Source organism: Cetorhinus maximus, chromosome 32 (assembly GCF_964194155.1).
Source record: "Cetorhinus maximus chromosome 32, sCetMax3.hap1.1, whole genome shotgun sequence".
In the NCBI taxonomy this organism is placed as follows: Eukaryota; Metazoa; Chordata; class Chondrichthyes; order Lamniformes; family Cetorhinidae; genus Cetorhinus; species Cetorhinus maximus.
The window spans coordinates 15,329,173-15,351,347 of NC_135910.1; the positions used below are offsets into that span (position 1 = coordinate 15,329,173).

Sequence of the window (22,175 nt, forward strand, 5' to 3'; positions counted from 1 at the left end):
TGTGAAATACTTCGAACTGCCGCGGACAAATGAGTTTTCAAAGAGGTCGACTCCACCTCCACGTCCTGTCAAGTGTGTTGCAGGGGGCTGACCACATACCAGGTGTAGCTATGGCAACGGGGCAGGTGGGGAGGGGTCCAGAGCTGCTCCACTTCTTCGCTGACCCAGATTTCAAGGGACAGCGTTAAAGTCCTTGAAGAGCATGGTCACATGAGGGAGCATGTGAGAACAGGGGAGCGAGACAGAAAGAGACTGGAGGGGCTGATAAAGAGAGGAGAGAATGTGTGACAGAGTATCAGAGCCTGGCAGTGAACCAGTGGTGAGGGGTAGGGCTGCTAACCCTCCAGTATTGGCCTGGAATCTCCAGGAGTTGAAGATCAATCTCCAGGTGTGCGCAACCCCGGGACATTAAATAAGAAACTGTTCTTTGAACACCTGCCTTTACCAGAAAAAAATATTGTAAATGGGGGAAAAAAAAGTTGTTTGGCTGACAGTCAAGCATCATCCAATTGGTTAATGAGTCCTTTTGCTTTTCAGTTGGCATAGGAAGGCCACAAGGATGGATGTGTTGGCCGATAATGGCTGGAGAGTGGGGGGCAAATCATGTGATCAAATCTCCAGAAATACATTTCACCCACAGTTGGCAACCCTATTGAGGGAGGAAGAAAGACGGGTAAGTATGTGTGAAGGGATAAAGTGTGAGGAATGAAATATGGTGGGAAGAGTTTGTTCTATGGCTCAGCAGGTAAGGGCATTGCCCCCTGACCCCTAGCAGGAAGTTCCATAGGGCCGATCTCACAAGTAGTGTTGGGGAGCGCAACTCTGACCCGATTGTCTTGTTTTCCTGAATGGTGCTGAGTTCAGGATAAGGGGTCGACCATTTGGGACTGAAATGAGGGGAAATTTCTTCACTCAAAGGGTTGTGAATCTTTGGAATTCTCTACCCAAATCTGTGGATGATCAATCATTGAATATATTCAAGACTGAGATGACAGACTTTTGGGCACTAAGGGAATTAAGGGATATGGGGATAGTGCAGAAAGGTGGAATTGAGGTAGGGGATCAGCTGTGATCTTCTTGAATGTCGGAGCAGGCTTGAGGGGCTGAATGACCTACACCTGCTCCTATTTCTTATTTTGGAGTACAGTGGGCAGGTCAGGATTGCACACGTAGTGAGTATGAAGCTAACTCCAATCCTGACATGAACAACATGGTGACTCCAGAGATTTGAGCACAAAGTCCAGGCCTATACTCCCAATGCAGTACCAAGCGAACGTTGCACTGTCAGAGGTGCCATTTTTGGATGAGAAATGAAGCCAAGGACATACCTGCCCTCTCTGTAAAAGATCTCATGGTACTATTATGAAGAAGAGCTGGGGAGATCGCCCCAGTGTCCTGGCCAATATTTATGGAACAACAGAGGGTGAGAAGTGATAGAAGGAGAAACTCCAACAGTACAAAGGGTACAAAGATGAGTTTTGAGGAGACTTTTAGAAGCAAAACAAGGAGGCGGGTTGTAGTTGCAGGAAATTAGAACATTGAATCAGGAGGAGGCCAAGGAGGCCATTTTATCCCTCGAGCCCGATCCACCATTTATTGTCATCATGGCTGATATGGGGCCTAACTCCATGTATCCATCTTTTCCCCACGTATCTTAATACTTTTCGTTAACAGAAAATCTATGAACCTCAAATTTTACAGCTAACAATTGATCGAGCATTGACTCCTGTTTGTGGAAGAGAGTTCCAAACTTTACCACCCTTTGTGTGAAGGTCTGGGCAGCTGAAGACCGGACCACTGATGGCGGCTGGGTGAACGGGGTATGGGGGTGTGTAGTTTGCACAGGAGGCCAGAAGAGTGAAAGGCACTGGCTGGTGTAGTGATCAATGTTTCAATTGTTCTGTGTTTGATTATGTGAGTCTGGCAACTGATCTATGCTCACTGTGCTTGATTGATTAAGCCTGGGTGTGGACTCAGAACAAAATAAACAAACTCCGCAGAAGGAGCTGGAAGCTGCTAGAAGCATGAGGGGGTAGACATTTTAAAGCATTGCATAAAACTCTGTAAATAAAGTTCCTGCAAATGTAGAAACTAGTGACACCTCTGCATAGATCTGAGATATAAAATAAACAGCTGGGGTGTAGGGCTACAGGAGGTCAGGCAAGGCTTGGGAAAGCTTTATATAAAAGCAAGGCTTGCATTTATACATAACCCTTCACTTTACAATCAATTGTTGAAGCATCAACACTTGGAAATGTGGGGAAACACAGCAACTAATTTGTGCACAGCAAGCTCCCATACGCAGCAATGTGATATATTAACACCTGTTTTAAGAGATGTTGGTTGGGGGAATAAATATTGGCCGTGGTTCTGGGGTAGACTCCCCTGCTCTTCTTCGAAATAGCGACATTGGATCTTTTCAGTTCACCAGAGAGAGCAGACAGTTTAACGTCTCAGCTGAAAGCCAGCGCCTCTGACACCCAGAATAACTCCCCCCAACCCTATGATGGAGAGAGACAAGGTGAAGGGGTTAGAGAGAAAAACTGTGTAAGAGCGCGTGACAGGGACAGAGTGCATATCTGTCCATCACCCACAATTAACTGAGCATCTTTTGATCCCCGCCTGTGCTCCCTGTGTTTTTTATATCACATGTATAAACTCTGAAAGGAGGGTGTAATTCAGCCTGATTTGCCTCTTCTTTGCCTCCTCGGTCCGCGTTTCCTTCAGCTGTAAATTTAGTTCAGCGCTAGGGCTGCCCCACATACAGAACAATGCTCAGGATGGAAGCAGTAACCTAATTTAACAGGGAGCAAGCCGGCAGAAGGTAAGGCTGCAGCAATCTGCCTGTATGGGAAGCTGTTATCAGTGGATTGCATCTGTAAGATTCCAGGTTTGTACCTGTGTGTGTTAATGAATCAAATGGGATATTTAGTAACAGTCGCTTGGTACTACAGAACTTGAATTTTGCTGAAAAGAGGGACATGTTGCTGAAGCATTTCGACTTGCACCCATCAGGACAAACACAAGAATACCAAATTTCAAACAAGTAAATCAATTTACACTGCAGGAGAAAAGGGTGCGGATTGGTTGGCAAGTTCACTCCGATTGGCCAAGGTGTTGCCATGTAGAAAGCAACAGGGAACTAAAGGCTACCCAAGCTCCCAAGTAATTCAAAAAAGGCGCAAGGCTTGAACATATTCCTTTTGTTTGCAGAGAATGGGTCCCTGTGTATGAATGTGTGTTGCTTCTAGTAAATGTAAATGAGCCACATTACGAGCTTGACTGATTATCTTAAATTGGTTGTTAGTGCAGCTATTAGTGCATTCAGGATTGTTGACTTCCCAACCAATCAGCACCCTTTTCTCCTGTGTTGTAAATTGTTGTGATTGTTTGAAATTTGGCATTTTTGCATTTGTCCTTTGTCGCGGAAATCGGAGTGAACACTCAGACCCAGGAGGTTTGTCTCGGAAGCCTTTATTAAATCGTGATATCACGGAGAGCCCAGCAGCATACAATGGAGCTAGCTGACACTCTGAGGAAGCATCAGAGCACACACGTATTTATCGTAAAAGTCGTACATATCAAAGAGCTTGAAGGTGATAAGACTGTCTAACCTTCAATAATTAATTACATTGAGAATCATTGTCTTTGGCATGCAACACACAATTAGTCTATTCTAATTTATGACTATACAGGATATTGGGGGAAGCCCATCTGGTAATAAAAAAGTGAGACAGAGAATAGATAACCATGCTTGACCTTATCTTTAGTGCTAGGGGGTGTACACGCTAGAGAACAGATGACCATTGCTTGATCCTGTCTCTTTGTGTTGGGGGCAGACATCCTAGCCTTGTCTCAAGGATTCTAGGAAGCTTGTTTATGATACTCCTTTTCTCCTTTCCTGCTCAGTTAGCTGGCAGCTGCAGGTGTACCTGCTAGAACAAAAGAGGGAATTGTGCTGTAGTATTCCACTACGGTTTTAACTGTTTAACCCTTAGTTGTCCTGTAGGTGTATTTTATTCTTCCACATCCTTATAAGCGCAAGGCTTTTTTGGAGGTGTCAGCTGTGGCTCAGTTCATAGCACCCTCGCCTTTGAATCAGAGGGTTGTGGGTTCATGTCCCACTCCCGGAAACCAAGAACTGTGATTGTACTCGAAAGAGTTGCAATCTGTGACTGTTGATAACTCAAAAGAGCTTCAGCAACATGTCTCTCTTCTCAGCGAGATATTTATGAACAGGACAGGAGCTGATTGGATCATTGATCATCATCGTGGGAACCCTTCTCTTGTGGCTCGCCTCCCAATGTAGATTTTCCCCACCTACAAGAACTTGGGAATCCCCAAAAATTGTACCTGTGACACGACAAGATGCTTACATGGTTTATCCCCTTTTAACTAGCTTGGTGCAAAGGAATGAAATTCTTATGAATTGATTGCCACGATTCCTGTTCAGTCCTCTTCTTAATTTTCCTGGTTTTTTTCTCCCTCTTCCTCTTATGGGGAGCGAACTGGAAACAATTGCACTCCTGCCGAATAGCTGCTCAAGTGTGGCATGTGGTGGCATAGTGGTATTATCACTGGACTAATAATCTAGTGGTGTAGCTTGGTGGACATGAGTTCAAATCCCACTGCAGTTGGTGGAGATTAAATTCAATTAGTAAATCTGGAATATAAAACTAGCTGTCAGTAATGGTGACCATGACAACTACCAAACTTTGTTGTGAAAACACATCTGGTTCACTAATGCCCTTTAGGGAAGGAAATCTGCTGGTCTGGCCTACCCATGATTTCAGACTAATAGTAATGTGGTTGACTCTGTACTGCCCTAGTGCAAGACACTCAGTTCAAGGCAATTAGGGGATGGATGACAAATGCTCACATCCCATGACAGAATTTTAAAACCACACTGGGGCTGATTGACCACAGGTTGCATCACACCCCTCACCAATCTCGCCCTCACCGAGAGCAACTGCAGTTTCCACGGGGAGGGGGTAGGATCCCTGACTAATTTTCCACCACCTCCCCCCTTTGCCACTCCCTCCCCCTCTGCCACTCCCTCCCCCTCTGCCCACCCTCTTTCCAATGCCCAGGAGCAGTAGCTCCACTAGCATCTTAAAGCGCTATGTACCCCTTGTCTGAGATTAGTGAAGTGGGCACAAACTAGGCATCAAGCCTGTGCCCATATAGGACTGGTGCATTTGGCAAGTTGAGAGTTTTACTTTAGGGTGGTTGGGAGCGAGTACTTGCGGTTTTCAAGTATCAGTGCTGTTGCTAGGCGACGGAAACACAACCAGTGCCACCCAAAAGCTGCATCTCTTGTGGTTTTGTCCTGTGCTGTCTTGTGACGCAGAATATAAATCTATCCCCAGACACATTCATTCATTAACCACAACTCCATGCTATACCATGGGCCAAACGCCAGAATCACAGAGTGCGTGAGAAGGGATGAGGCAACCTGGGTCCCTTGCAGGTGAAATGGACCGCACCAAGATCAGGCACATGCAGACTTCCACAGCCAAGATCCTGGGGTCATGGTGGGAGTGTTACCCCACAAGAAGGATGATGGAGACTGAGAGAGAGGTGGGGTGGGGGGTGTGGGGGTAGAGAGAGAAAGGGAGAGGGAAAGAGAAAAAGAGAGAGCGAGAAAGAGAGACAGACAGGGGATAAGATTTTGGGCTATGGTAGAGTGTGGGATTGCTTCAGCAAAGAACTAGCACAGACAAAGGGCCAAATGGCCTTTTTCTGTGCTATGAGCCTCTATGGTTCTGTAGAAAGACAGAAGGTTAGCATGCAGGTGCAGCAAGCAACAAGGAAGGTAAATGGCATTTCAACCTTTATTGCAAAGGGATTGGGGTACAAGAATCAAGGATGTCTTGCTACAATAGTACAGACCTTTGGTAAGACCATCCCGGAATACTGCGTGCAATTTTGGTCTCCATGTTTAAGCAAGGATACTCTTACATTGGGGGCAGTACAGTGAAGGTTCACCAGATTGATCCCTGGGATCAGAGGGTTATCCTATGATAAGGGGCTGAGTAAATTGGTTCTGTATTCTCTGGAGTTTAGAAGGATGAGAGGTGATCCTCTTGAAGCATACAAGATTCTGAAGGGGCTTGACAGGGAAGACACTGAGTGGTGGTTTCCCCTGGCTGGAGAATCTGGATCCTGGGGGCACAGTCTCAGGATAAGGGACCGATTATTTAGGACTGAGATGAGGAGAAATTTCTTCACTCAAAGAGTTGTGAATCTTTGGAATTCTCAACCCCAGAGGGTTGTGGATGCTCCATCGTTGAACATATTTAAGGTTGAGATAGATCTTTGGTCTTACAAGGAATCATGGGATTTGGGGAGTGGGGTGGGAAAGTGAGGTGAAGGCCGAGGATCAGCCTTGGCTTGAGGGCTGAATCGTCTTCTCCTGCTCTGATTCCTTATTTTCTACGTAAGTGGAAGGTTGATTTCCGGGCTCTGTGATGAGCTAACAGATCTCAACTGGGGTTCTGAGTTAAGGAAGGGCGTTATAATTAGCCTAATTCCTCTAGGTTAGGGAAGAGAGTAGTGGGGAGAAGGAAGAAAATCAACCAAAGGTGAGACCCTCTGATCATGGGGATCAATTTAGTGAACCTTCGCTGTACCACCTCCAATGTAAATATATCCTTGCTTAAATATGGAGAGCAAAATTACACGCAGTATTCCGGGTTGGTCTTACCGAAGGCCTGTACAATTGTAGCAAGACTTCCTTGATTCTTGTACCCCAATCCCTTTGCAATAAAGTTCAAAATGCCATTTACCTTCCTAGTTGCTTGCTACACCTGCATGCTAACCTTCTGTCTTTCTACAGAACCATAGAGGCTCACAGCACATAGAAAGGCCATTCAGCTCTTTGTCTGTGCTAGCTCTTTGCTGGAGCAATCCCACTCTCTCTCATAACCCAAAATCGTATCACCCGTCTCTCTCTCTCTCTCTCTCACTCTTTTTTTCTCTTTCCCTCTCCCTTTCTCTCTCTGCCCCCCCAACTCTCTCTCTGTCTCCTGAGGCTCCTCACCAAAATTCAATGGGGGATCATGTGCAAAATATCTACTGAAATGTGGGGCCAGAGATTTGTAGACACAAGAGTCCACTCATATAGAAGGAGTGCTGCACTGTCGGAAGTACTGTCTTTTGGATGGGATGTTAAACATCTGCCTTCATGGGTGGACGTAAAAGATCCCACAGCCATTATTTCGAAGAAGAACAGGAGAGTTCTCCCCCTGTGTCTTGGCCAATATTTATCCCTCAACTAAAAACAGATGATCTGGTCATTATCTCATTGCTGTTTGTGGGAGCTTGCTGTGTGCAAATTGGCTGCTGCATTTCCTACATTTCAACAGTGACTACACTTCAAAAAGTACTTCATTGACTGTAAGGTGTGTTGGGACATCCTGAGGCCGTGACGGATGCTATATAAATGCAAGTTTTTCTTTTTATAAGGGAGTGGGGGAGCAGCGTAAAAGGATCGATTGTGGGAGGGGGATATTCAATGTCTTTACAAACTATAGTTAAAAACTCCATCATTCAGAGCAGGTTTATAATGTTGCTAGGTCTGCTGAGGAAGGAAATGTGTTTTAATAATTAATGGGATGTGGTCATCACTGGCTAGGCCAGCAATCATTGCCTGTCCCTAATTGCCCCTTGAGAAGGTGGCGGTGAGCTGCCTTCTTGAACCGCTGCAGTCCGTGTGGTGTAGGTACACCCACAGTGCTGTTAGGAAGGGAGTTCCAGGATTTTGACCCAGCAACAGTGAAGTAACGGCCGATACATTTCCAAGTCAGGATGGTGAGTGACTTGGAGGGGAACTTGCAGGTGGTGGTGTTCCCATGTGTCTGCTGCCCTTGTCAATCTAGGTGGTAGAGGTCACACGTTTGGAAGGTGCTGTCGAAGGGAGCCTTGGTGAGTTGCTGCAGTGCATCTTGTAGGTGGTACACACACTGCTGCCACTGTGCGTAGGTGGTGGAGGGAGTGAGTGTTTAAGGTGGTGGATGGAGGTGCCGATTGAGCAGGCTGGCGTGTCCCTCATGGTGTGGAACTTCTTGAGTGTTGTCGGACTCCTCCAGCTTGAAAACAAACATGACTGTTCAACCATGTGGCTTGAGTCCAGCCCTGGAAAGCACGCAAGCTGGATTCGAGGTACATGTTCCCCCGAGGACATTTGACTTGTGAAGAATAGCAAAGTAATCATTTAGGTCAGGGTGTGGTTTGTGCTTTCTTTAAAAGTTATCTCCTTGTCTGCCAACAGTCCTATTGTTTCCAACACCAGTGTGGCCTAATGTTCTGTACGGTCTGCTTTGCATAACTCCCAGCTGGAAACCCCCTCTCTACAAACGCCCAGACTCGTCTACAAGGAAAACAAAGTCTTGTAGCACAGACGTATCAAGTGATCATCCAACCCCAACAGGTTCAACCTCTTTCCTTCTGCACTTTTTCAAATTATCCAGCAGTAATAAATTGTGCATCTTGACGGTTAACCCTTTAATTAAAGCTTCCTAGCTTCAATTTTCTCCTCTATTCCCTTGTGATTTTCTGGGGCTGGGGTGGGGGGGAGGTTGGGGCTCAGGACAGTTGAGGGTCATCAGTAGCTCGCACCTCCGAGGTGAATCTACACACGCTAAAATATTCGCCCGGATTACTGACTCAAGTCTGCAGAGTGGTGCTTGAACCCACAACATTAAGTGTCAGAGGTCAGAGAGCTACCAAAACCATAAGACCATAAGACCATTAGACCATAAGATATAGGAGCAGAAATTAGGCCATTCGGCCCATCGAGTCTGCTCCGCCATTCAATCATGGCTGATAAGTTTCTCAACCCCATTCTCCCGCCTTCTCCCCGTAACCTTTGATCCCCTTACCAATCAAGAACCTATCTATCTCGGTTTTAAATACACTCAATGACCTGGCCTCCACAGCCTTCTGTGGCAATGAATTCCATAGATTCACCGCTCTCTGGCTAAAGAAGTTTCTCCTCATCTCTGTTCTAAAAGGTCTTCCCTTTACTCTGAGGCTGTGCCCTCAGGTCCTAGTCTCTCCTACTAATGGAAACATCTTCCCCATGTCCACTCTATCCAGGCCTTTCAGTATTCTGTAAGTTTCAATCAGATCCCCCCTCATCCTTCTAAACTCCATCGAGTATAGACCCAGAGTACTCAAACGTTCCTCATATGTTAAGCCTTTCATTCCTGGGATCATTCTCGTGAACCTCCTCTGAACCTTCTCCAGGGCCAGCACACCCTTCCTGAGATATGGGGCCCAAAATTGCTCACAATATTCTAAATGTGGTCTGACCAGAGCCTTATAAAGCCTCAGCAACACATCCCTGCTTTTATATTCTAGTCCTCTTGAAATAAATGCCAACATTGCATTTGCCTTCCTAACTACTGACTCAACCTGCAAGTTAACCTTAAGAGAATCCTGGACTAGGACTCCCAAGTCCCTTTGCACTCCAGATTTCTGAATTATTTCCTCATTTAGAAAATAGTCTATGCCTCTATTCTTCCTACCAAAGTGCATGACCTCACACTTGCCCACGTTATATTCCATCTGCCACTTCTTTGCCCATTCTCCTAACCTGTCCAAATCCTTCTGCAGCCTCCCTGCCTCCTCAATACTACCTGTCCCTCCACCTATCTTTGTATCATCTGCAAACTTAGCCAGGATGCCCTCAGTTCCTTCATCTAGATCATTAATGTATAAAGTGAAAAGTTGTGGTTCCAACACTGACCCCTGCGGAACTCCACTAGTCACTGGCCGCCATCCTGAGAAGGACCCCCTTATCCCCACTCTCTGCCTCCTGCCAGACAGCCAATCCTCTATCCATGCTAGTACCTTGCTTCTAACGCCATGGGCTTTTACCTTACTGAGCAGCCTCCTGTGCGGCACCTTGTCAAAGGCCTTCTGGAAGTCCAAGTAGATAACATCCATTGGCTCTCCTTTGTCGAAACGTGAAAATTGATTTCATCGTGCCTGTTATTTCCTGAATCTTATTTAAGCACCATTCATAGCCAACTAAGTACTTTTGAAGTGTAGTCACTGTTGTAATGTAGTAAACACAGCAGCCAATTTGTGCACAGCAAGATCCCACAAACAGCAATGTGGCACTGAAGAGATAACTTTCTTTTAGTGATGTTGGTTGAGGGATAAATATTTTGTCTGGGGATCAGGGAGAACTTCCCTGCTTTTCTTCTAAATAGTGGCTGTGGATCTCTTACATTCATCCAAGACAGGAGATGTGGCCTCTGTTCAGATGAATTCTGTGACAGGAAGGTCAGAGGCTGGGAATTCTGTGGCGAGTAACTCACCTCCTGTCTCCCCAAAACCTGTCCACTATCTACAAGACACAATTTGGCAGTATGATGAATTACTCTTCACTTGCCTGGAAGAAGCTCAACACCATCCAGGACAAAGCAGCCCACTTGATTGGCACTTCATCCACCACCTTCAACATTCACTCCCTCCACTACCAACGCACAGTAGCAGCAGTGTGTGTACCATCTACAAGATGCACTGCAGCAACTCATCAAGGCTCCTTCAACAGCACCTTCCAAACCTGTGCCCTCTACCGTCTAGAAGGATAAGGGCAGCAGATAGATGGGAACACCACCACCTGCAAGTTCCCCTCCAAGTCACTCACCATCCTGACTTGGAAATATATCGGCCGTTCCTTCACTGTCACTGGGTCAAAATCCTGGAATTCCCTCCCTAACAGCGCTGTGGGTGTACCTACACCACATGGACTGCAGCGGTTCAAGAAGGCAGCTCACCACCACCTTTTCAAGGGGCAATTAGGGATGGGCAATAAATGCTGGCCCAGCCAGCAATGCCCATGCCCCATGACAGAACAAAAAAACCAAACAAATACTGGCAGGATTTTCCAGTCCTGCCAGCAGCAGGCATCGCCGTAGATGGGACAGGAAAATCTGGAGCGCGGCCAAAAGTCAATTGACTTTCTCTCCAAACTTTTTTGTCCCGCCTGTACTTTGCCTGTTTCTGGTGGGACTGGAAAATCCCAGCTTACATCTCCAATAGCACAGCACTCCCTGTCACTGAAATATGAGGAGCACAGAGATCTTGGGGGGTGGGGGCAGGTTGGGGGGGTGGGTTGTAGGGCTGGAGGAGATTACAGAGATAGACACTGGCGGGCCTGGGCGCGTCAGTTTAGACTTTGCCCTGGGAGTGGGACTTGAACCCACAGCCCTTCTGGCTCAAACATGAGAACACTACTCACTGACACAGTGCAAACAGGCCACAGGATAAGCCTGACCCTGATTCGCTTGCTCTTTGGCAGATCAGGGGATTTTCCCCTTCTCCCTCTGGGAGAAAGAAAATCCTGGGAATTCCCAGTCAGGAGAAAAAATAGCAATAGAATCCAGCAGCTGGAATTTTTGGACAAGTTGGGATGTGGGAAATAGCAAGAGATGACAAAGGGGGAAGCAATAAGAAATCTGAGAGATCACAAAGTTGGTTGCTTGTAGGGAACATTCATTTGCATTTCAATGACAGCCGAACTCCCAAGTCAGGCCTCAATTTTAAAATTCTCGTCCTTGTTTTCGAATCCCCCCTTGGCTTGCCAGCGCCTATCTCTGTAACCTCCCCCAGCTCTACAATCCCCGAGCTCCTCTAATTCTGGCCTCTTGTGCATTCCTGGTTTTAATTGTTCCAGCATTGACGACCGTGCCAATCAGTTGCCTGGGCCCCAAGCTCTGGAATTCTCTCCCTAAACCTCTCTGCCTCTTTCAAGATGTGCTTTGAAAAAAAGCTTTTGGTTACCTGTCCATATCTCCTTTCCTTTTATTCATTCATGTGGGCATTGCTGTTTACTACATTAAAGGTACTACATATGTGAAAGTTGTTGATTTTGACATGTTTTCATTCTCTAAATTCCACTCTTATTTTCTCTTGAAAGTAAACACAACTTTCAGATTTATTCTTGCTCTTTTATTCATTCAGTACCTCCTCCTCCTCCTCACTTGAACATGGTGACCACACTCTAAGATTTTTTTTGATGGGATGTGGGTGTTGCTGGCAAGGCCAGCATTTGTTGCCCATCCCTACTTGCCCTTGAACTGAGTGGCATGCTTGGCCATTTCAGAGGGCAGTTAAGAGTCAACCACATTGCTGTGGGTCTGGAGTCACATGTAGGCCAGACTGAGTAAGGAGGACAGATTTCCTTTAGTGAACCAGCTGGGTTTTTGATCACATGGTTACTGTCTTTCCTTTTCCAATTTATTAATTGGATTGAAAGTCCACCAGCTGCTGTGATGGGATTTGAGCCCATTTCCCCCAGAGCATTTTTCAAAGCCTCTGGCTTACTAACCCAACAACATTACCACTCGTCTACAAGGAAAACAAAGGCTTGTAGTACAGACGTATCAAGTGATCATCCAACCCCAACAGGTTCAACCTCTTTCCTTCTGCGCTTTTTCCCTTGGCTGCTAGTTGGAAGGTGAGCAGGGAAGTTCTTTGTAGGAGCCTTGGGCCAATATTCATCCCTCAATCGACATCACTTCAAAATAACATTATTTCGCCATTGCTGGTTGTGGGAGCTTTCTATATTACAACAGTGAGTATATTGCCAACCCTGATAGCTATTGGATGATGCCATTGCCCAGTCTATTAGCAATACGTAAGGCCAGACTTTCCTCTGCTTGGTCCTCAGTGTTAGCTGATCTCAATCATAGCGAGAGGCTCAGTAACCACACCCCCGACCCCCTCCTGTTTGTTTCAGGTTTTGTTACTGATCATTGTCAATTTCGGATTTTTTAATTAATTGAATCAAAATCCCACCAGCTGCTGTGGTGGGATTTGAACCCATATCCCCAGAGCATCAGCCCGGTATCTCTGGATTACTAGTCTAGTTACATTACCACTACATCACTGACTGCAGAGGGCATCATGGACTGTCCCTATGCTTAGCTGTGGCTCAGTTGGTAGCACACTTACCTCTGAGTCACAAGGTTGTGGGTTCAGGGCTTAAACATTAAAAAAAATCTAGGCTGACATTGCAGTACTGAGGGAGTGCTGCCCTGTTGGGAATACTTGCCCGCTCAGGTGGATATAAAAGGTCCCATGGTCATTATTTTTGAAAAAGAGCAGGGGAGCTCCCCCTGGAGTCCTGCCTAACATTTATCCTTCGATCAAAATCAGGTTATCTGGCCATTATCACATTGCTGTTTGTGGGAGCTTGCTGTGTGCAAATTGGCTGCTGCATTTCCTTCATTACACATGACCACACTTCGAAGAGTTCTTCATTCTTCAGACGTCCTGTGGCCGTGAAAAGTGCTATATAAATGTGAGATTCTCCTTTTTGCTCTTCCCTCGGAGAACTCTGGAAGGATTTGTAGACTGATTAATGGTTTTACAGTACATGGTGTATCCATCTTTATACAAGCCTATAGGGTTGTTCATTCTACACAGACTGGGGGTGGGGGGTGAGTTTTTTGGGAATCCCATAACCCATTCAATCACGGAGCTGGGGCACTGACCTGATGGGATTATCTTACTGGATATCAACATGGAATTCCAAGCCAGAGTTCACCGAGACTGTTTGGGGTGGGATTCAAGCCCTCCATCTTCTGCCTCAAGGTGTCAATATTGCCACTAAAGACTCATTACGCAGTGCCCTGTGTTAATGGTCACTGTTGTTCTCTATCTGTCTCCCTTGCCACAGTTCATGAATGGGGATGCAGGACAGGAATAGTCTGAGCTACTCTCTGTGGTCAGTGACATTGTGGTAATATAACTGGACTAGTAATCTAGAGACCCAGGCTGATGTTCTGGGGGTGTGGGTTCAAATCCCACACAGCAGCTGATGGAATTTCAGTTCAGCTAATTTTAAAAATCCTGAATTGAAAGCTAGTCTCAGTAATAATAACCATACAACCATCGTTGATTGTTGTAAAAACTCATCTGGTTCACTAATGCCTCTTTAAAGCAAGGAAATCTGCCATCCTTACTTGGTCTGGCCTACATGTGACTCCAGACCCACAATAATGTGATTGAGTCTTAACTACCCTCAAGGGCAATTAGGGTGGGCAGCAAATGCTGGTCCTTGTCAGTCACACCTAAATCCCATGAAGGAATTTTTAAAAGAAAGGTTCTTTTTGGTGATACTCACTGTGAGGGCTCACATTTGACCACTGGGGTGGGGGGTAACTGCTACCAGGCAGTGACACCTGAGCAAAGACCTTCAATGAGGGAGAGGGAGAGAAAGAGGTTTAAAAAAATCTGCCTGAATGGAAAGCATTCAACTTTCTGGTTTCCCTGCCTGGTGTGGGAAATAATTTTCCATCTGCCTCCACTTGTTTATAATTCTCCTGTCCTGGGACTTATGCAACTGGCTTCAGGAGACTTCAGTTAGGGAACACTGTGGGAAACACCCCACTCTGGGCCAGGGAGGGAACAAACCCAATCAGGACGTCCCAAGGAGGATCACAGCCAACTAAATGTAGTCACTGTTGTTATGTAGGAAAATAAGATGGATATTTTGTGGGCAGCAATGAGATGAATAACCAAATTTTCTGATTTCGATGATATTGGTTGAGGGAGGATTGTGGTGAGACATGTGGGGAACTCCCTTGCATTTTTGAACAGCCTTTTACTTTGGGTCATAGGGTCATACAGCATAGAAGGAGACCATTTGGCCCATCGTGCCTCTGCCAGCTTTTTGAAAGAGTTATCCAATTCGCAACCATTTCTTTCTCAAGTATTTGCCCTAGGTCCCCCTTTTCAAAGTTCCTATTTGCTTCCACCACTGTTTCAGGCAATTCCAGGTCACAACAATTCGCTATGCAAAGTAAAATTCTCTCAATTGTTCTTTCACCAATTATCTTAAACCTGTGTCCCTCTAGTTACTGAACATCCTGCTTCTGGAAACAATTTCTCCTCCATTAATCCATCAAAATTATTAAATATCCCCTTAATCTTCTCTGCTGTAAGGTGAACAATCTCAGCTTCTCCAGTCACTTGAACAACATATAAATTAGGAGCAGGCGTAGGCCATTAGGCCCCTCGAGCCTGCTCTGCCATTCAATAAGATCATGGCTGATCTGATTGTGGCCTCAACTCCACATTCCCGCCTACTCCCAATAACGTTTGAATCCCTTGTTAGTCAAGAATCTATCTGCCTCAGCCTTAAAAATATCCGATGACCCTGCCTCTACCACTGTCCGGGGAAGAGAGTTCCACAGACACATGACCTTCTGAGGAGAAAAAAATTTCTCCTCATCTCTGTCCTAAATGGGAGACCCCTTATTTCTTAAACGGTGTCCCCTAGTTCTCGTCCCTCCCACAAGGAGAAACACCCTTTCAGCATCCACGCTTAGTCTCTCCACCTCCCTCTGAACATGCACAATTTAATGTCTCATGTCAAAGACTCCATCAGTACTTTTTTTATTATTCGTTGATGGGTGCGGGCATCACTGGCTAGGCCTGCATTTATTGCCCATCCCTAATTGCCCTTGTTCAGAGGGCATTTAAAAGTCAACCACATTGCTGTGGGTCTGGAGTCAAATGCAGGCCAGACCAGGTAAGGGTGGCAGATTAGTGAACCAGATGGGTTTTTACAACAATGGTTTCATGATCATCATTAGACTTTTAATTCCAGATTTTTATTGAATTCAAATTTCACCATTTGCTCTGGTGGGGTTCAAACCTGGGTCCTCCAAAGGATTACCCTGGGTCTCTGGAATACCAGTCTAGTGAAAATACCATTATGCCACAGCCTCCCCTCCCACTGAAGTACTAGACTGAATCCACAACCTTGTAATTCTTAACAAAAACAGAATTACCTTGTAATTCTTGCTGTGACAGAAGCGGTGTCAAACTGTTTACTCTGAAGCAGCCCAGCTATAAAACTTTGCATCTAAATGTTATTAAGACTACACAGCAGGTAAACATGAAAGTCTTTGAACCTGACTCCACTTTGAAAAATCCTTCCTTGGCTGTAAAGCACTTTGGGACGTCCTGAGGTCGTTATAGAAATGCAAGTCCTTTTTTTTTCCTTTTTGCCCACCTCTATCACACAGATTGGGGGATGTAGGCGGGAGCTTGTTAGGGGAACCATGAACGAAGCTCCTTCGAAACAAGCACCTGTTATCGAGATGGGTTAAAAGAGAAAGGACTCTACACTTTAGAGAATGTAGACTGAGGGGTGGATCTGATTGAGGCTTATAAGATGATGAATTACCCGGGAGCTTGAGAGACCAAAGTTCCCCGTTGCTTTCTCCATGACAACGCCTCGGCCATAAAGAATCGATTTGTCAACCACCTTTTTCTCGTGTAGTATAAATTGTTGTGAGCGTCTGAAATTTGGCATTCTTGTGTTTGTTCTGATGGGTGCAAGACAAAATGTTTCGGCAACATGTCTCTGTTTTCAGCAATATTCAAGAATAGATTGTGTTCCAGTTCACAGTTTCTTCCAATTAAGAAGGTTAGGTAGGAGCAGAGTGCATGATTTTAAGTTAAATAAGGCCAGATCTACATTAGGTGTCAGAGCATCGTTCTTTTTCCAGAGAATAGTGGACCTCCGGAACAGACTGTCGTTTTGTGCTGTGGATGCCAATTCCCTAAATTCCTTTGAGAGTTGGATCTGTTCCTGACAAGGGGCGGTCATCACCTCTTACCAGAGATAGGGTGGTTTCCTGGGCTGTTTTCGATTGCTCAGGTATATCAGAAACTAATCGCCCAGATTTTTCTTCAGCAGTTTTAATCGCTTGGTAGTACAGATTGCTGAAAAGAGAGACATGTTGCTGAAGCTTTTCGTCTTGCACTCATCAGGACAAATACAAGAATGCCAAATTTCAAACGATCACCATAATTTGTGCTATAGGATAAAGGGATGCTGATTGGTTGGCTAGTCAACTCTGATTGGCTGAGGCGTTGCCACAGTAAAGCAATGGGGAACTATAGGCTCCCCAAGCTCCCGGCTAATTCACAAAAGGTGTAAGGCTTGAATCTATTCCTTTTGTTTGCTGAGAATGGGTCTCTGCACCATTCACTAAAAGTTGCTACACAAGTTAGCAAGGCTATAAAAAGAAGCAACTCAAGCACCAGGCTTTATTCCTAGAGGGATAGAAATGAAAAATAGGGAAATTATGCTAAATCTGTATTGAACCTGGTTAGGCTGCAATTAGAGTACTGTGTGTAGTTCTGGTCCCCATGTTGTAAAAAGGAGCTAGAGGCACTGGAGAGGGTGCAGGGAAGATTTACAAGGATGATAACAGAAATGTATTTTATCAGGAAGGGATTGATTGGCTGGTTTCTTTTCTCTTGAAAAAAAGAAGGTTGAGGGGTGACCTAATTGAGGTCTTTAAAATTCTGGAAGGTTTTGATAGAGGTGGATACAGAGAGAATGTTTCCTCTTGTAGGGAACAGCTAAACTAGAAGCCATTAACTTAAGCTTCTAGGGGGAGATGGTGGCATAGTGGTAACATCGCTGTACTAATAATACAGATGCCCAGGCTAATACTCTGGGGAATATGGGTTCAAATCCCACCATGGTAGCTGTTGGAATTTGAATTCAATTAATAAATTTGAAATATAAAAATGATGGTCATGACAATTACTGATTGTTATTAAAAATCCATCTGGTTCACTAATATCCTTTAGGAAGGAAATCTGCTATCCTTATCCCCCCCATTTGGCCTATGTGTGACTCCAGACCGTAACTGCCGACCAAGCTGTTCAGTCAAAGGGCAATTAGAGATGCACAGGGGAAAAAAAATTGGCCGATCATCAAGAAATTCAATAGGGAATTAGGGAACTTCTTTACATAAGAGTGGTGAGAATGTGGAACTGTGAATGGTTGAAGTGATTAATGTAGATGCTAGACAAGGAGATGGGAATGGAGGGTTATGATGGTGGTTAAGATGGGAGGAGGTTTAAGGATAAACATTAGAAAGGACTGGTTAGGCTGAATAGCCTGTTTCTGTGCCATGTATCCTTTGTAAGCTACTTTGATTTGTGATTGAGCTGAGGTTAGACAGTCTAACCCAAGGCTGCCTACCCATGCAACCCAAACAACAAACAGGAAATCGACTGGCTTCTTGCTGCTGTCTCCCACACACAGAGCCAGTGACATCTTTGTGACTTTCTGCAGTCAGAGGTGTAGGCGTAGACAGAACAAGGGAAAGACAAAAAAATTCTACACAAAAGTTTAAAAAATCCATTGTGAATCTGCAGTTGGAAATTCTTGAAAACTGTGAAACATTTTCATGATAGCTTTTTTTCCATTTTATTTATAACTGACGGTGGTGGGCCAAAGAGGGTTTGGAAAAAAAAAAACTTATTTAAGAAAGGGCAGATGAGTCAATGGAATATGTCAACAGAGAAACTACCACTTCTCGGCCTAGTTTGGCCAAGAGCCAGCGAGGTTGCTGTGACAACGAGCCAACGTGACACATAGCTGCCTGGGCCCATATCTGACCACACACACACACACATACACACACACACACATACACACACACACACATACATACACACACACACATACCCTCACACACATACACACACACACATACACACACACATACACACGCACACACACACATATATATATATATATATACACACACCCTCACACACATACACACAAACACATACACCCTCACACACACACACACACCCTCACACACACACACACACAAACACCCTCACACACACAAACACACACACCCTCACACACATACCCTCACACACACACGCCCTCACACACACACAAACACACACACCCTCACACACACACAAACAGACACACCCTCACACACACACACCCTCACACACACACAAACACACACACCCCCTCACACACACACCCTCACACACAAACACCTCTGAGCTGATTGCTGCCAACAAGCCACATAAGCTAGCCACGCCATTAATGTTTTTAACCACATGAGCACTTTTGTGAGGGATTCCAATCTCGCAGAATGGAAAATTGTGTAAAAAGGTTGGAATATTGTGCCGCTCCGGGCAGCGGGAGACGGGGCTGGCGAACGCACTTAATTGCGCAGGAGGTGAAACGTCACCTTCCCAACAGCGGCCTGAAGGTGAGGAATTGTGCAGCAGATTGAAGGTGGATTGAGGCAGCAAGTGGCAGGAATCTATTTTAAATGCATGAGTCTGTCACGCGTACTCATCAAAACACCATTTCGCCAGATTAAATGGTACTGTTGCAAATAGCTCTCCAGCCTACGAGAAACGTGTGCCTTCAAATTCACGACAGGTTAAAGGTGGTGTGCAGCAGGCGAGATAGTCATCCTGGTGGATTTGGGCTGAATAGGAGCTGCTTTTCTTTCATGGGGAGCCTTGTTGGACCCTGGGAGAGGAGTCATTGCTGCATTGAGACTGGATGATGGCAGTGCAAGGGAATGGAGACATCACAGAACTTTTACAGGAGTACAGGAGGCCATTCGGCCCATCGTGTCGGCACCAGCTCTCTGAATGAGCAATTTGCTTAGTGCCATTCCCTCTGCCTTCTCCCTGTAACCCTGCACATTCTTCCTTTGCAGATCACAGTCCAGCCCCCTTTTGAATGCTTCGATTGAACCTACCTCCACCCCAGTCTCAGGCAGTGCATTCCAGACCTTAACCACTCGCTGCGCGAGAAAGTTTTTTCTCATATCGCTTTCGCCTCTTTTTGCCAAACACTTTCAATCTGTGCCCTCTCATTCTCAATCCTTTCACGAGTGGAAACCGTTTCTTTCTGTCTACTCTGTCCAGGACCCTCAGGATTTTGAAAACCTCCATCAAACCTAGGAAATGGGTTTCAGATCCGTTGTGTGGGAGGCCGAGGCACTTCCTTTAGAGGAGAAAGGAGAAGTCAAAGCACAATTCACCTTTACCTTGATATGTATTTCTGACCAGCCAATCCCCAGGATTCGAACTCATGAGTAATGGTGAACTAAAGAATCTGACCGAGGGAGGGAGGCAGAGTGCTGGCTGTGCAAGAGGAGTCAGGGTATGGCTGACCGAGGGAGGGAGGGAGGGTGGGTTGTGGTAGACCTACCAGGGATCGTGCAGGACAGAGCTGGACTAGATGGGAAAGGTCAATATCTACAGACGGGAGGTGACGGTAGGAGATCCAAGGTTATAGAGGGAAGATCAATGGTGAGGTCCTGAGGGCAGGTCAAGGAGGATGGAGTGCAGGTCGAGGCTGATGGAAGGAAGGTGAAATCTTCAAGCTCCAGGGTCACTATGTGAGTTATGTTTCCTTCTATAATTCAAACACGAGCTCACCAATCAGTCAAGCAAGACTGGCAAACTATATTGTTACTTCTTTATTCAAAGTTTACAGTAGCATGCATACACATGTTGCTGGAGGACTCTTACTAGTATTGGTCAACCAGCACATTCCAACTGCTGCATCACATGACAGGTGAGATCTTATCCTGTCTGATGATATGTACAGATTACAGACAGACCCACATCAAGCTCTTTTTTTGGCTCCTTCTTTCATGGGATGTGGGCATCGCTGACAAGGGCAAGATTTGTTGTCCATCCCTGATTGCCCTTGAATTGAGGCCAGTTAAGAGTCAACCACATTGCTGGAGTCATATGTAGGCCAGACCAGGTAAGGACAGCAGATTTCCTTCCCTGAAGGGCATTCGTGAACCAGGTGCAATTTTACAACAAGCAATGATAGTTTCATAGTCACCATCAACACAAGCTTTATATTCCAGATTCATTCATTGAATTTAAATTCCAACTTGCCCTGGTGGGATTTGAACCTATGCACCCCAACCCCCCCCGAACATTAGCTGGGCTGCTAGGTTACTAATCCAGTGACATTACGAAGAGACCTCCAGAATACAGGTCAAGGATGGAGATGTCCATAGTCAGGTGGGCGGAGACCAGGATGTGGCTGATACAAAGTATATAGGACTCCCCATTGGTCAAAAGTTCTCAGGAGGGAGGACCTCTTGCTGCCATCACTGGGGAACTGGACCTCCCGCCATTCCCGGATGGCGATGGCCTAGAGGAGAACCTGCAGGGAGGCATCGCTAACAGATGAATTAGGAGCAGGAGTAGGCCATTCAGCCCCCTCGAGCCTACCCCACCATTCAATAAGATCATGGCTGATCTGATTGTGGCCTCAACTCCAAATTCTGCCCACTCCCGATAACTTTTGACTCCCTTGTTAGTCAAGAATTTATCTACCTCTACCTTAAAAATCTTCAATGACCCTGCCTCCACCACTCTCCAGGGAAGAGAGCTCCAAAGACTCATGACACGCTGAGGGAAAAAACTTTCTCCTCCTCTCTGCCCTAAATAGGAGACCCCTTATTTTTAAACTGCGTCCCCTAGTTCTAGTCAGTCCCACAAGAGGAAACATCCTTTCAGCATCTACTCTTGTCAAGTCTCTTCAGGGTCTTATACATTTTTATAAGATCACCTCTCATTCTTCTAAACTCCAATGGATACAGGCCAACCCATCCCGCCTTTCCTCATAAGATAGACTCATTGACGTTTACAGCACAGAAGGAGGCCATTCAGCCCATCATGTCCATGCCGATCAACAAAGGTCTGACTGCACTAATCCCATTTTCCAGCGCTTGGCCTATAGACCTGGAGGCTATGGCAACACAAGTGAATATCTAAATACATCTTAAATGTTACGAGAGTTTCTGACTCAACCACCCTTTCAGGCAGTAAGTTCCAGACTCCCACCATCCTCTGGGTGAAAAATTTCTGCTCAACTCCCCTCTTAGCCTTCTACCTCTTATCTTAAATCTATGCCCCCGGTTATTGACCCTTCTACTAATGGAAAAAGATAATCACCCCCTCCACCCCATCCCAGGTATCAGTAGAGTAAACCTTCTCTGAACTGCTTCTAACGTATACCAACATACGAACAGGGAGCAGGAATAGGCCATTTGACTCTTTGAGCCTGCTCCGCCATTTAATAAGATCATGGTTGATCTGATCATAACCTCAAATCTGCATCTTGCCCACCCCCGATAACCTATCGCCCCCTTGCTTATCAAGAATCGAACCACCTCTGCCTTAAAAATATTAGTCATAGAATCATAGAGTTTTACAGCACAGAAAGAGGCCCTTCGGCCGTGCCGGTCATCAAGCCCCTATCTACTCTAATCCCATTTTCCAGCACTTGGCCTGTAGCCCTGTATGCTATAGCATTTCAAGTG

At 45.6% G+C, this 22,175-nt stretch overlaps 1 long non-coding RNA gene across 1 annotated transcript in view; it reads left to right on the forward strand.

Annotated features, from left to right (window-relative positions):
• The first annotated feature begins 541 nt into the window (after positions 1 to 541).
• Positions 542 to 22,175, forward strand: part of LOC144671442 (uncharacterized) — a 30,543-nt gene continuing 8,909 nt past the window's right edge. Inside the window, exon 1 of the long non-coding RNA XR_013573938.1 lies at positions 542 to 673. This is a non-coding gene — a long non-coding RNA (uncharacterized LOC144671442). The remainder of the gene's footprint in view (positions 674 to 22,175) is intronic.